An 11326-nucleotide genomic window follows, 5' to 3' on the forward strand; every position below is an offset into this window, starting at 1 on the left:
GGACTTCTTATTGTCCTTAATCTGGGAAGCTAGTCCCAGTTCCATCTCTGCCTTGGCCTTCCTAACTACCACCCTACATCTCCGAGCAACTACAGAATAGTCCTCCCTGGTGATGACCCCTTCTTTCCATTGGGTGTAAGCCTCCTTTTTAGCAAGGAGTTTAGTTGAGTCATATACCACTCCAGTTATTAGAGAACAGTTCAGCATCCATCCTGTTTCAGCTGAGCCTCAGAAGTTGGTGCCAGTACAGGCTGGAAATGGACTGGCTAAGGAGCAGCTCTGCAGAAAAGGACCTGGGGCTTACAGTGGACAATAACTTAATATGAGGCAACACTGTGCCCTTGTTTCAAAGAAGGCTAGTGGGCTAAATGGGCGGCATTAGTAAGAGTGTTGCCAGCAGATGGAGAGAAGTGATTATTCCCCTCTATTCTGCACTGTTGGTTACATCTGGAGTACTGTGTCCAGTTTGGGCCCTACTCCCAATACAGAAAGGATGCAGAGAGATTTTAGTGGAGGACATTGAACATAGTACAGGGGGCTGGGGTATGCGACTTCTGAGGAGTGGCTGAGGGAATGGGGCTTATTTAGTCTAGAGCAGAGGAGACAGAGAGGGGATTTAATAGAAGCCTTCAGTTTCTTGAAGGGGGGTTTCAAAGAGGTTGGAGCTGGACTTGTCAGTGGTGACAAATGACAGGATAAGGAGCAATGGTCTCAAATTGCAGTAAGGGAAGTTTAGGTTGGATATTGGGGGAAAAAAACTTTCTCATGAGCAAGGTAGTAAAGCACTGGAACAGATTACCCAGAGAGGTTATGGAACTTCCACCCTTGGAGGTTTTAAGACCCAAGTAGAGAAAGCCTTGGGTGGGATGATCTAGTTGGGGCTGGTTGTTCTTTGAATAGGGGTTTGGACAAGATAACCTCCTGTGGTCCCTTCCAATGCTAACTTTCTATGATTTTACGATTCTAAACCCATTGCCATTCAGTGCTATAGCTCTGCAGTAGCATACTGGAACTATGGAGCTGTATGTTTTTGAAGCAGGTCTTGGGTTTCTAGATGAACTGTGCCCAAGAGTATGGTTTCTAGCAGCAAGAAACATGTTGTTTATAGGTGAAGAAATTGGGGACCTTTGACTTTTTCCTGTTTCAGTTTACTTGTAGTAGTCCATAGTTCAAGTGACCAGTTTTCTCAGCTTGTCTTTATCTGCTGCTTTTTCCACACCATACTCCTTCTGAGGTCAGCAGGGGTACATATGCAAAGGACAGGTCTGAATTTTGACTCGGGAAATGAGGCCTATCCCTGTTCTCTCCAGACAAATGGGTTTTGTGTTCTGATAGTGTTAGAGTGATGGTGTAGCTGTGAAGATCCAGGAATTATGCAAGAAGCAAAGATTTCTTAGGGTGATATATTTTATTGGGCTAATTGCATAGTTGGGATAGAGTTAGACATGCTTCTGAATGCAACACATTGTTGCATTTGGAGTATTGTATTTGGAGGGGTGTTGAGGGGAGGAGGGGAGGAAGAGGGGGCGAGAGATCTCCAAGGATAGCAGGCAGACAATTAACAGAAAAGATGCTGATTACTGGGAGATTAATGCCTATCAAAAATGGATGAGGGTCATTATTTGCCAGGAGAGCCACTCAGGCTACACCAAATTCAAATGGACATATTTTGTCAAGGACTCATGACTGATGCATCCTGAACCAGCGTTAGCCATGATTATTTTGAATAGAGGGAAAGGCTAATTTCTGGATCCACCAGGATCATTTAGAAGGCATTTGGAACTGAAGTGTAAAAGCTTGCAAACATGGGGAATTCCTTCTTTATGTTATTTTTCTCTTGGAGCAGCCATTTGTACTCTGGAAGAAAAACCCTGAACAGCTGTATACTCCTAATTTGTCCTGGGTTGGCAGTAACTCTCCCAGGAGAAACTCAATGTGCAAGGTCAGTGTGAGATCAGAAGAGGAGCCAGAGTTGCAGTTAGCTCTGTAACTTGGACAGCTTACTTCTGGTGCTTCAACTATCTTTACCACCAAGGAGAACAGGAAAATAGGTCAGGAATGTACCCCATGATGTAATTTAGCTCAGCCTCCTGCTCGAGGCAGGATCATCCCTGATTAAACCATCCTAACTAAGTGTCCATTTAACCTGTTCCTGAAGATTTCTGGGACTTGAAGACTGTTATCAAAACCCCCTTGCTCTTCTTTCCAGATTAAATAACTGAACAGATAGTTCTTTCAGACTTCCCTTAAGTTGTGTGTTTCAGGCCCTTATCATTTTTTGTTGTGCTCCAGTGGACTCTCCCCAGTCTGTTCACATCCTTCCTGAAGTATGGGGCCCAAAACTGGACACAGTATTCCAGGTGAGGCCTTAGTGATGCCAAATAGAGCAAATGATTCACTTCCCCTGACTTGCAAGAGGCACTCCTGGTTAGTACAATTCAATATGCTGTTGGTTTTTCTGCAGCAAGAGTACACTGTTGACTTTGATCAGCTTGTAGTCCAGTGTAAGCACCAGTTCCTTCTCTGCAGTACTTACTGTCTAGCCATTCATTCCCCAGTCTGTATTTGTGCGTGAGATTGTTCCATTCTAAGTGCAGGACTTTGCACTTGTTGTTCTTGAATTTCAGCTGCTTCAGTTGATATCCAAGATGTCATACAAATTTACCGAAGAAGGAATTCAGACAGGCAGTAAATCGTGGTAAATTGCAGTCAAAGAACAAAGAAAGGTAGGAATGAAATAACCTAGAGAAAGAAGAGCAGAGATGGACTGTAATCTACAGAAAACAAAAGGCAGTCCACCTAGAACATCAGGCAGTTTGAAAAGGGTCAGGATATGTTGTGGAGCAGAAAGGCAGAATGCCAAATCAAGTGAGTTAAGAATTTACTATCCCCAGTATTAATAGTAAAATTTTGGGGGTATTGTTTTGAGATCTTGTAGGATAGCCTGTTGTTAAGTTAGAACCCACAAGGGCATAATGAAAGATTCAATAACAGTTTTTCAAGTTTTCAATATATCACACTATGTTAAACTCTCAAGGGGTATTCTCTCTGAACATCAGCCAAAATGATGTACGTAATAACAAACCCCCAAAGTAAACATTTGAATGGGTGTAAAGCTCTATTCAAATTATTTGATTTTATTGCCTTTTTTTACAGCTCTTCTCTTAAATGTTCTAGCTGTACAGTGAGCAACATCCTAGTCGAGGTAATATAAAGTGCTATAAACTAGTGGCTATTTCCTTCCTTCTTAACTTCAAAAACTAAAAGCTTTAAAAAGTGCCAGTTAACTTGGCAAAATGTATTAACAATTGTCATCATCATTTCTCTGTTGCTATGAAAACTACTGATGGATGAATCATGAACTGCACATTGGCAGAGTGATGTTTTCATATAATGTTCTTATCTTCCGTTTACCTTTTTGTCTTCCAATATTTTTTTTATTTCTGCCTCTGTATTTATATGCTACTTTCTGGAAGCTCTCTAGTTCAGACATTTTTCAAAAAATTGTATGATGAGGTATCTGTTTAGGATTAAATATCAATCAGCTTGTGATTGGAATTCTTTTTCTGATCTAGACCAGGGGTGCCAACCTGCAGCTCAGGAGCCACGTGCGGCTCTTCAGAAGTTAATATGTGTCTTCAGAAGTTAATATGCGACCAAATAGAAGCTGGTCACTGTGTGCTTGCCCAAAGATTCAAGGAGACACGTATTTAACTTTTGAAGAGCCGCAGGTTGGCCAGCCTTGATCGAGATCATTTGTTTTGGGTTTTTTTTAGTTACTCCTATAGTGGCTTGAAATAAAGTCTTCCTTTGCCATCACATTGCCTTTTGGTTGCCAAAATGGTTTTAATGAAATGTTTAAGTGTTGATTTTCATATTTGTTAATTTAAAAACTATTGTCTTGGCTTACTAGTAATATAAATTTTTCATGACTTGAGACTCAGAGTCTGTTGAAGCTCTTTTATTATTAGCAACTTGTCAAAACATTTTGACAGTGAAGCTCAACAGACGTTTTGAAACACAAAACTGGTAATGTATATGAAACCCAAACTTTTACATGTGCTGGAATGGCTTTTACTTTATATTTCAAAGTTTTGCATATCTCATTGGTGATTCTGGCAGAAATTCTTTGTTTTCAATACAAGTAATCAGTTTAGCTCTCTGGTTTGTATCTTGGTATGTTTTCTTATTTATTGTTGTCATCTGTGATTGGGGAATTCATCCTGTTTGTGGTAAAACCCCATAAAAACAGCGAACCCTGCAATTCTGGCACAGAATTTTCAGGAAAAAATAGTCCTGAAAATAAAATGCCGGCTTGCCAATGAGAGCCAGTGGTCCTCAGGGTTGTTGGGGCCTGACTTCGCAGCCCATCATGGGGGGGGGAAGTCGCTGACGTGAAGGGGAGGAGCACAGATGGTGCCCCCCCCACTGTTGTTTGGCTGAGAGGGCTGCCCATCATGAAGCCCAGCTCCTCTTGATCAATCAGTGGCATGGGGCAGAGCTGCCAGGGTCATTTTGTGGTGGAGGGAGAAGGGTGCCATGAAAAGACTGTGAAGTTGGTGCTGCAAGTGGCTTGTGATTTCCTCCCCCCACTCCTCCCCTTCCCTCAGCAGGAATTAAGTAGATGCCTATCTATAATCTACTTATGGTAAAAAAAAAATATATATATATATATATATATTTATTTTATCTGAAATTATATTTGTTTGATGTAAAGTGTTTTATTTTGTTACTAACTTAACTTAAAACCCTAACTAACTTGGTTCCATGCTTATCTATTTTTCTTTGTTCTCTTGATTTTTGTATAGATGGACTAAAATGTGATTGAAAAGGTAAAGGGCTATTGTCAAAGTTAAAATATAGATGGGAAGAGAAAAGGTTGGTTGGTTGGTTGGTTTTTTACCTGTTTGGAAAAACTGAGCTAGTGTTAGGAAAATTAGCAATTAAAAAAGTATGTAATTCACTTTTGCTGTATTAAGAAACATAAGTAATGAAAAGCTGTGCTTTCTGGCACTTTATTAATCAGCATGCTCCATTAACTGGCATGCTGATTGAGGCAAAAGCAGAACAGGAAGTCTCACCGTGACACTTCCGGTTTCGCAGATTGCCACTTCACCATGGCCCAGGGGAAAGCAGCCTGTGCGGGGCCCTGCTTCCTGTCCCCCAGCACGCTGACGCCAGGGCGTGAAAGCCCTGGCGCACCGGACGTGGTAGAAGGGGCACTGGCCCGAGCAGGCAAAGACGCCTCTCAGGTAACCGGCATGTTGGATTAACTGACACTCCCCATTCCCACAGTTAACACAGCTTTTACTGTATTAGATTAGTTTGAATCTTTAGTTAAAAAAGTTTTTAACCAGTGATTCATACACAGCAGTTTATTACAGATTTGTAGGACTAGATGAATGGTTTAAAGGGTATAATCCTATCGTGGAGCTATACATAATATGGGATTTGTGTGCTCTCTCTTTAGGTCTGTTGGCATGACAGTGGTATGAGAGAAGTATTAGATTTGTAGCCTACCCATGTCATTTAATTACATCTTGAACTGCACGCTGCACAAATGTTGATCAGTGTTAGTGCTGGCTCGAGTTTGGAGCATTCACGTTTGCAGTCCAGCAGGAGCCTGGAAGACTGAAAGGTACGAATGCCACCCCGTCGCCCATTCTCCGTTCCCCCCTGCCTCTGCCTACTTGTGACTGCCCGGCTGTCTGTCCCAGGGGAGCAGGCAGGGAAGGGTTAACCTTGCTGGGCTGCTTCTCTTGTGCTAAGCCCAGCCCAGAGAGTGGCAGATGTTGGGCAGGCAGATTTAACCATTTCCTGCCTACTCCCCTGGAACAGACAGCATGGGCAGGCACAAGTAAGTGGAGGGGGGCCACAGAGGGCAGTGAGCGGAGACCTGGAGTGGTAGGGGGGACAGTGGGCCCAATCGGGGCTAGCAGGGATGGGGGGCAGGTGTTCTGCACTAAGGTGTTGCCTAGATAGAGTGGCTATATCTTGGGTAGTAGGGATCAGAGATGATCCTGCCCTGCTGTGGTGTACCTTTGAGCTACATGACTGCTTAAAACCAGTTTCAAGTGTTAATGAGCAGAGAGAACTTGCCTTAGGGAAAACTGCCTTGGGTGAATTTGTATTTTGGCTTTCTTTCCCCCGCCAGTCGGGCAGAGGCTGGCAGTCAGGGGGGTGGGGCTCAGCCCTGCGGGGAGGCAGAGTGGCTTGGTACACCTGGAGGGCAAGTGGGCAGGCACTGCTGCTGTTGTGCAGGAGCAAGATGGGTGTACTGAAGCAGGCACCACCCTGCCCACAAATGCCTGACTTGGCTTCTCCTGAGGAGTGGCTGGAGGCAGCGGACGGGCTGGGCTGGGCACTGCTGCTGGGACAAGGTGGGGAGGAGGGAGAGCACTGCTGTGAGCATAGGCTGCTCACACAGGTTTGTGCGTGCATGCGTAGTGTCCCCCTGACCATGGCACTCGCCTCTAAGGCCAGCTCTGCAGGTGGTCCAGGGGTTAAGAGCCAGGAGCTGCCCACTGTGTAACAAGGCCTTCAGTTTCTGATATTTGGGCTCTTTTCAAGTCAGTTTTCTTTAACAGGTGTTCAGGACAAAGTTTCAGGCCAGTAGCATTGTTCTGTTTTATCCTTGGGTGTTCAAGTCGACCACGTATCTTTGCGGTTCCCAGTACAAGGCTGTGGAGGCATTCTGTGCAAATCTGGATACGATCTGTTTGGTCATGTAGTCTCAAAAGACAAGTCTTCTTTTGAAAGGGGTCCTGGCTGCTAAGGGAATGTTTGATCCTATTTAAAGCGAATGGTATTTGAAGCACCCTCTTTTGAGTTCCAGGGAGAAGTACATTTCTGTACTTTTTTTCAAAAGGAGATTAGAGGCTGTTTGTATAAAGTTTCTGTACTTTATCTATCCATTTAAAACGCACTTGGCTTTGGCTCTTTATGACCAATTTCTCTTTCCTTTTTTTTGTGTTGACAGCCAGTAACAGGTAAGTTTCCTATAAGGACTACAAAAAATGAAGTACCGAAATGTCAGACTTCAGTCTCTCCACTGAAATGCATGAACAACTCAGTTGTTTTGAGAGGGGAAAATTGTTCAATATACTTAATAAAATAAAGTTGCACCATTCTTCTGGGTTTTGATGGTTTGCGTGGGGGACACCACTAAACATGAACAACCTAAACATTTTATAACTTTTTTCAGTGCTACCTTAAAGAGCATGTTAGGTTTTCCATTACAATCCTATTTTCAGAGGTTTTATCAACTCCAATTTGCTCATTATGGGAACATTATATGGAAAACCTAAAGTTGAACCAATAAAGCTTTATCTACAGAAAAATTACTCTCAGAAGGGCTTTCAAAAAGACAGCTACTTAGCAAAAGTTATATTAAAAAAATTAAAGTTCCTGCTCATGAACAGAAGCAAATTTCACACAAGGTATAGCATATTTTTAGAATGAGTGAAATTATTATGATTTCAGGATTCAAAAGCACTTTATAAAAATATTTTCTTTTGAATTCATTTAATTATGCATAATTGCACAGACTCTAGGATAGTTAATCATATTAAATTTCAAATGAGCAACATGTAACCCCAAATATCATTTTGTGGATTTTAAGAACACCCCCAATGAAATATAAAAGTCCCTGTGCTGTTTTCTTTCAAGCTCACCTTTAAGCATTGCAATTCCCTGACTGTTTTGCGGATGTCTAGTCATCTTTCCTTCATATCAGACAGCTTCATATCTCTTTGCCTCTATATACAAATAATCGTTTTCACAAATATAGAATTATTTGGGCTATACAAGCGCTTTGATTTTTAATCTGGCATACAAGTTTGTATCCACAGAGGTTTTACTGCTTTGGGGGCAAAAAAACCCTAACCCTCTCTCACTGCCTTCTCCCATCTTCCTTTCCCACTCCTCCCCTTCCCACCCAAAACAAAACGAAAAAATAAAATGATGGTCAATTCAGTGTTGTGACCTTTTTTAAAGGCATTAGAAAGTGAAGGGGAATATAAATTAAAGTTACACTGATGCAAATGTAATCTCATTGATCTATAAGGATCAGGAGAGAATCTGATTCTCTCTCCTCCCCATGTCCATCTGTACTTTCCTACAATTTTATAATTGCTTATTTTTATTATAGGAACCCTTATACTCTCTAGTTGTGTTTTTCAGACTGTACGAAGTTCGACCTCTAGCCGACAGAGTTTACAATCTAATTTTTAAGACAAGAAATAACAACTATATATATGGAGTACGGGAGTGATAAGAAGGCATCCTTGTTTTCTCTATTTAAAAATCCAAACTTCTCTGATTTTAAAAATAAATAAATCCCAAATTCTCCATTTACAAACCCCCAAATCTGTGTTTTTTCCATTAAACAGAAAGTTTCGTTGATATATTTACAATTTTAAAACAATCTGGAAGCCTACCAGTGCCTTGATCATTCATTATAATAAAACAAATTCTCCATACTATGTATTTTGGCATTCGATTTTTTTTTTTTTTTTTAAATCATGTAAAATCAGAGCTCCCTTCACTCATTCAGACACAGGTCTAGCTGCAGCTGTGCCCCATTTCCACTGCTTTGTGGTGCTGAGCAGCCCTAAAATGTTGGTGCCCCACCCCTGTCCTTGCTCCTCAGTCCTAACCCACAGACCCATGGCCTTAATAGTGTCCTTCATTCCTGAGCAACTGCCCCCAGACCACAGCTTCCAGTGTGTAAGGAAGGGGGTGGATGTGTGGGAAAGGGGGGCTGTGGGCACATGTTGGGGGAGGTGGGAGGCACAGGCAATGCTTGGCGGGGATAAGGAGGGCACATGCCCTCCCAGGTTTCTGCGCACACAGTGGGGCATGGGGCTACAGCCTGGCCAGACCACCTGTGTCTAGGAGCTGGCTCTGCCCCAGCTGGTGGGACCTGGCACAGGAGAGTGTACCCTGCCACCATTTTCCACCAAGGGAAAGTACCCCCTGCCTGCCTGGTAGCAGTGGGGGACACTATGCTGTGCCACTGCCACACCTCACCTTGGTGGCCTTGGTGGTGCAGTGTTCCCTCCTGAAGGAGAGCACCAATAGAGATTTTGGGGCCCAATACTGATAGCCAGTTTTTAAGGAGGCGTATTGGCTGATACTGATATGATTTCCGATGCACAGCATGGAAGCTTGAAGACGTGTGTGCAGCTGGTAAGTCTGTTGTGGTGGAGGGGGAGGGAGAAAGGAAGGTTTGTGATGGGGCAGATGATGGCCCCTGCAGTGAGGGAGGAGCAGGTCTGGGGCAGGGGCTGGGTCAGGCACTTCCCAGCCAGGGTGGGGTTGGGTTGCGGGATGGAGCCATGACTCATCCAGCGGGTGCAGGAAGGGGAGCGGCTTCTGCTGCTGTGTCCACCCCAGGAGGCGTGGGGGGCATGTAGCCCCAGATCTGCGTGGGGCAGGATGGCTGCAGCTATGAGCTGGGACTGCATCGGGGGTCTTCCCAGTGGGAGGAGCTGACCCATACTGTGCTCAGGGCAGGCAGTGGCAGTGCTGGGAGGGGGGCTATCGGGAGGGCTGCAGCCACCTCAGAATTCACTGTAGTCCCCCCAACCCTTGATCTGCCCCCCATTCCCCTTCCACCACAACAGACTTTCTGGCTGCACACAGCTCTTCAAGTTGCCAGGCTGTGCTCCCCGCCTATATGCTCTGCTGTGGCTGTGCATATGCATGGGCATTTATCGGCCAAATTATCGGTCGCATCAGGCCAGTTTCTGATGCAGTAAATTTTCTTCGTAACAGTGCTGATCTGATATCAGTGCATCTCTACCCTCTTGCATTGGGTCTTGCCGCAAAAAATGACTCCAACATTACCCTCCCAGCTGGGTCGTGAGGCACTACAGGGATTTGGGAGCGGGGCTAAAGGGTCTGGGGTGCAGGTGGTGTTCCCTTCAATCCTCCCAGTCTTGAGCTACGGCCTGAGGAGGGAGGGAAGGATCCAGGTAGTTAAGCAAAGACTGCAGCGCTGGTGTCATTGGGAAGGCTTTGGCTTCCATGACTACAGTCCGCTCTTTGAGAGAGGCAGCGAGCTGCTGGGAAGGGACGGCCTCAATCTCTCTGCTGGGGAGGAAGATCTTCTCAGCCAGACTGGCTGACCTGCTCCACTGGTCTTTAAACTAAGCCCGCAAGGGGACGGGGGGACTACCGCCGCTGCAGGCCCGCTGAGCAACCCTTGCAAAGCCTGCAGGCTAAGGCGCTTAAGGGACCCCACTGCTGCCTCAGCCCTGGAACAACTGGTAGGCAAGGCAGTGGTCCCCAAGGGGACACTTGCCTGTTTGTACGCAAATGCCAGGAGCTTGGGGAATGAACGGGAGGAAGTTGTCCTCCTGCTTAACACAAGTAATTATGATGTCATAGGGATAATGGAGACCTGGTGGGACTCCAGCCATGGATGGACCATGGGTATAAACAGCTATAAACTGTATAGGAGAGATTGAGTAGACAAAAGGGGCGGGGGCATAGCTCTCTGCCAAGGAGAGTTACGTGTACCTGTTAGCTGACATTGGCGACGAGAGTGTGCAGCTGGAGACCCTCTGGGTTAAAATCTGTGGGGAACACGGCACAGGGGACACGATGCTGGGAGTCTACTACAGACCTCCCACCCAAAGTCAAGAGCTTAACCAGGAGTTCACCAGGGAATTGGCTGAAGCGGCATATTCCAGGTCCATAGATGTCATGGGAAAGTTCAACTACCCAGACGTCTGGTGGGAAGAGTGCTCAGCTAAGTCTGAGTGGTTGCAAAGCTTCCTGTCATGCGTGGGTGACCTCTGTCTGACACGAGGTCTGTGGGCCAATGAGAGGTAAAGCACTGCTCGACCTGGTACTGGCAACTGGGGATGACCTAGTCGGCGACCTAACAATTGATGGGAATCTGGGTGGCAGCGACTATGAGCTCATTACCTTCACCATCTGCTGTAAAGCTGGCAAGATGGTCAGCAATACAGAAGTCCCCGACTTCAGGAAAGCTGAATTTGACAAGCTCAGGAGGCTTGTCGGTGATGCCCTAAGGGACCATGACCCAAAGGGGAGGGGGTCGGATTTGAAGATCTGCAAGGTCCCTTCTGACCCTACTTCTATGATTCTATGACTTGGGGGTAATGATTGACCACAAGATGAACATAAGCCTTTAATGTGATGCTGAGGCTAGTAAAGTGAGCAAAACACTGGCTTGCATCCATAGACAGGAGAATCATGTCATACCTGGCCTTGGTGAGGCTGCAGCTGGAGTACTGCATCCAGTTTTGGGCTCCACAATTCAAAAAGGATGTGGAGAAGCTTGAGAGAGTCCAGA

The 11326-nt window shown here is 45.1% G+C and overlaps 1 protein-coding gene across 2 annotated transcripts in view; it reads left to right on the forward strand.

Moving 5' to 3' along the window:
* Positions 1 to 2702: 2702 nt before the first annotated feature.
* Positions 2703 to 11326, forward strand: part of CTNNA2 (catenin alpha 2) — an 870740-nt gene continuing 862116 nt past the window's right edge. Inside the window, exon 1 of one of the 2 annotated variants that reach the window (XM_019552979.1) lies at positions 2703 to 2726. The gene's annotated coding sequence lies outside the window, so the exon portion shown is untranslated. The remainder of the gene's footprint in view (positions 2727 to 11326) is intronic. The other variant, XM_019552980.1, reaches the window with a different exon arrangement.

Source organism: Crocodylus porosus, unplaced genomic scaffold (assembly GCF_001723895.1).
Source record: "Crocodylus porosus isolate Cpor-Errol unplaced genomic scaffold, CroPor_comp1, whole genome shotgun sequence".
NCBI lineage: Eukaryota > Metazoa > Chordata > Crocodylia > Crocodylidae > Crocodylus > Crocodylus porosus.